This window comes from Oncorhynchus gorbuscha, unplaced genomic scaffold, assembly GCF_021184085.1.
Source record: "Oncorhynchus gorbuscha isolate QuinsamMale2020 ecotype Even-year unplaced genomic scaffold, OgorEven_v1.0 Un_scaffold_7077, whole genome shotgun sequence".
In the NCBI taxonomy this organism is placed as follows: domain Eukaryota; kingdom Metazoa; phylum Chordata; class Actinopteri; order Salmoniformes; family Salmonidae; genus Oncorhynchus; species Oncorhynchus gorbuscha.
The window spans coordinates 14428-18803 of record NW_025750541.1 but is presented as its reverse complement, the minus strand read 5'-3'; the positions used below and the strand labels follow the sequence as shown (position 1 = coordinate 18803).

The 4376-nt window shown below is 43.3% G+C and overlaps 1 long non-coding RNA gene across 1 annotated transcript; it reads right to left on the bottom strand.

Moving 5' to 3' along the window:
* Positions 1–726: 726 nt before the first annotated feature.
* Positions 727–2180, bottom strand: LOC124029633. Its single transcript, XR_006837813.1, has 3 exons — positions 2038–2180; positions 1860–1895; positions 727–754 (listed from the first exon to the last, which is right to left on the bottom strand). It is a non-coding gene; the product is annotated as an uncharacterized LOC124029633 (long non-coding RNA).
* Positions 2181–4376: the final 2196 nt, after the last annotated feature.

The window sequence follows — 4376 nt, the reverse complement described above, 5'->3', positions numbered from 1 at the left end:
TTTTTTGCATTGCTCTAATTACTACACTGATATAACTAAAATTATAATTCCCTTGCAGTTTTAATTCCATATGTTCTAGTGTTTTTGCTTTGTAAATGGAAGATAAAACAAATAAATTAATAAATGAAATAGAAAGAAATATATTAAACCTTCAGAGAGAGGGGATAGCTATTAGGAGACAGATAAGGACCGTGTTGTATTTCAGCAGCCACGTAGTTCGGTGTTTCCTCTCATCATTGTTTCTCCATAGTAACAATCAGGCCTCAGGGTGACAAAATTGTCAATTCACCAAATCAAATCAAATGTATTTATTTATATAGCCCTTCGTACATCAGCTGATATCTCAAAGTGCTGTACAGAAACCCAGCCTAAAAACCCCAAAACAGCAAGCAATGCAGGTGTAGAAGCATTTTGAAGCCGGGAAGCAGCTAAATAGATTTAGACCAAGTAGAGGGCAGAGCTAAGTGATGGTGTGGGAGTCTACCTTAGTTCCAGGTGGACCAGCCTGTCCCACAGGACCTCTGTGGCCAATACCTGGCTCACCCTAAAAACACAACAATGTCAATAGGACACGTTTAATTTGCAAATATACAGAACAGTGTGCAGGAGTCATTCTAGTTAGATATTTCAATAAATAAAAATAGTTAAATGTTCAAAACATGAATGCTTAAAAAGACCTTGGTTCGGGCTTTGCTCTATCACATTACTGAATTGGAAAAGCATTTACCTTGTGTCCCTTTTCACCAAGTTCCCCCTGGTAGAACGAAGACAATTGTCAACAAATCAGTGACAAAGTGAGTGTTATTGAAGTTCATTCTCTCCATATGTCTCTGTCTGTGTCTCGTGCACCAAAATAGCACCATCACATTCAGACAGCCGGAGAGAAAAAAATGTCCATAGAGTTTTTCAAGGATATGTTTTGTATCGATGTCGCCAGCTAACAGACGGAATTATTAATACCACATGATTAATCTACTGCGTCATGAGGGGATCAGAAATAGAACTCTGGGGACATCAAAGACCAACATTCTGAGCTCCGCTGGTTTGACTGACAGGAGAGCAGAGAGACATGGACAAACTTATAGGGGAAGATGTGGGTAGGTAAATAGGTGTGTGTGTGTGTGTGTGTGTGTGTGTGTGTGTGTGTGTGTGTGTGTGTGTGTGTGTGTGTGTGTGTGTGTGTGTGTGTGTGTGTGTGTGTGTGTGTGTGTGTGTGTGTGTGTGTGTGTGTGTGTGTGTGTGTGTGTGTGTGTGTGTGTCACTGATAATGATGTGGGAGGAGGGTAGATGGAGGGGACATTGACACTGTGTACGGGCGTAAGGACAGATTGGGTTGATGTTGTGACCTGGTGACATTGACACTGTGTACGGGCGTAAGGACAGATTGGGTTGATGTTGTGACCTGGTGACATTGACACTGTGTACGGGCGTAAGGACAGATTGGGTTGATGTTGTGACCTGGTGACATTGACACTGTGTACGGCGTAAGGACAGATTGGGCTGATGTTGTGACCTGGTGACATTGACACTGTGTACGGGCGTAAGGACAGATTGGGTTGACATTACATTAAGGTGCCCTTTATTAAAGGTTTGCCTTCATTTCTAAGAGAGCTATAGACTATAAAACATGTCGTTCTCGTCATGTTGGTGGTGTGAACTGTCTGCCATGCACAGGATATCACTGATCAACACATTAACAATACATTATCTACAAACTTCTTATACAGCCTTTACAAACTATGTATAAAGGATTCCTTATTGCAACGTGGTACTGTAGAGATATGGGGGCAGATTCAGGACGTCTTGTTCTTTCACTCCATTTGAAGACACTGTTGTATTTGAAAATGATTGGTAGTCACCTTCGGTCCCGGAAGTCCATTTTCACCCGGAGCGCCCTTTAGACAACAGAAGGAACCACTCAAAGAGGAACACAAAGAGGAACCTGATAGAAATGCGTGATAGATGAGGGTAACAGGACAGGCGCTTTTATCATGTCATCTTCACAGCACTTTGATTGGGGGACGTGTGAGTGTTTACCTTCAAATAGTCATATTCTGACCCTGGATAGGGTCTTACTCCTCCTTCCTCCTCGTACTCTCCTTGTCTTCCGCTCTCTCTTTCCATCTCCTGCCTCCGTCTCTCCCACTCCTCTCTCTCCCTGTCCAGGTCTCTGCCTCCCTCCATCTCTGTTCTCTCTAGTTCACTCTCCCTCTCCATTTGCAGGTCTCTCTCCTTTTCCATGTTCTCCCTCTCTAGTTTCTCCCTCTGCAACTCCAGCTCTGCTTCCCTCTCTTTTTCAAGCTCCATCCTCTCCCTCTCCATCTCCATCCTTTCCCTCTCTCTCTCCCTCTCGAATTCACTGTCTTCCTCCGTGTCCCACTCAGAGTCGCCACTTCTCTCCTCCTCTTCCTCTCTTTCTGCATCATGGTATATCTCTCCTTCCATCTCTTTTCCTTTCTTTTCTACCATCTCCATCTCTCTATGTCTTTCCCATGGTGTCTCTTCCTCTGCTGCTATGGGTTCTTCTCTCTCTCCCTCCATCTCTGTTGGTGTCTCCCAGTCTCTTTCTGTTTCATAGTCGACCTCCGTCTCTGTATAGGATTCAGGGTCAGGCTGAGGGTCTCTGTTTTCTTGTTTCTGTCTCTGGAACCACAAATGGAAAATTGATTGGTTTACTGATAGATTGCTCAATTCATTACACTTAAATAGTGATTAATTAATATGGATTTATTTTGATGTTCAAAGTGCATCATAACTACGGTCCATCTGTTGGGCAATTCACCGATATGTTTTGGCTGAGCAACACTCACATGTGATTTCTTGGGACCTCTTGCTCCCGACTGTGACTTCAAAAACAGAAAGAGGGAATGTTCACACGTTGTTTGATTTGACCATGTAATACCTTCTCTGAACCCTTCCCTGTGCTATTCCCTCCATGCTAACTGTTGATTTGACCATGTCATAACTTCTCTGAACCCTTCCCTGTGCTATTCCCTCCATGCTAACTGTTGATTTGACCATGTAATAACTTCTCTGAACCCTTCCCTGTGCTATTCCCTCCATGCTAACTGTTGATTTGACCATGTAATAACTTCTCTGAACCCTTCCCTGTGCTATTCCCTCCATGCTAACTGTTGATTTGACCATGTAATACCTTCTCTGAACCCTTCCCTGTGCTATTCCCTCCATGCTAACTGTTGATTTGACCATGTAATAACTTCTCTGAACCCTTCCCTGATTCCTCCATGCTAACTGTTGATTTGACCATGTAATAACTTCTCTGAACCCTTCCCTGTGCTATTCCCTCCATGCTAACTGTTGATTTGACCATGTAATAACTTCTCTGAACCCTTCCCTGTGCTATTCCCTCCATGCTAACTGTTGATTTGACCATGTAATACCTTCTCTGAACCCTTCCCTGTGCTATTCCCTCCATGCTAACTGTTGATTTGACCATGTAATAACTTCTCTGAACCCTTCCCTGTGCTATTCCCTCCATGCTACTGTTGATTTGACCTGTTGATTTGACCATGTAATATTTGACCTTCTTGAACCCTTCCCTGTGCTATTCCCTCCATGCTAACTGTTGATTTGACCATGTAATAACTTCTCTGAACCCTTCCCTGTGCTATTCCCTCCATGCTAACTGTTGATTTGACCATGTAATAACTTCTCTGAACCCTTTGTGCTATTCCCTCCACTAACTGTTGATTTGACCATGTAATACCTTCTCTGAACCCTTCCCTGTGCTATTCCCTCCATGCTAACTGTTGATTTGACCATGTAATACCTTCTCTGAACCCTTCTCTGTGCTATTCCCTCCATGCTAACTGTTGATTTGATAACAACCTATGAGTAGTTGATATCAGTGTAATAGAAAAATATCCCTAGTAAATAAATCTGTTTACTTTTTGTCTGTCATGGTATCGATTCCTTCCTCCGGCAGTTCCTGGCATGTATGCCTGAAACAGCAAAGACTCAAATATTTCTGGCAAATGCCATTGTTTTCTAAAAATGATGTACTCTTACATTGTATTTTAATGGTAATCCATATTTTTTTCAGTGTACTTACCATGTAATCTGGCCAGGGGGCGCTCTTCCTTACTCTGACCCGGACATGAGATGGTCCCGCCTGCCAATTCCCAAAACCACTTCATGAGTCATTGATTATAAGTCATTGATGTGCCATTACCACTGTGGGGAGTTCCCATGGTGCTTGGCCTACAGCCGTAGTGTCCCACTCATGAGTGTGTGTGAGTGTGTGTGTGAGTGTGAGAGTGCGTGAGTGTGTGTGAGAGTGTGTGAGTGTGTGTTTGAGTGTGTGTGTGAGTGTGTGTGCGAGTGTGAGAGCATGAGTGTGTGTGTGTGTGTGTGTG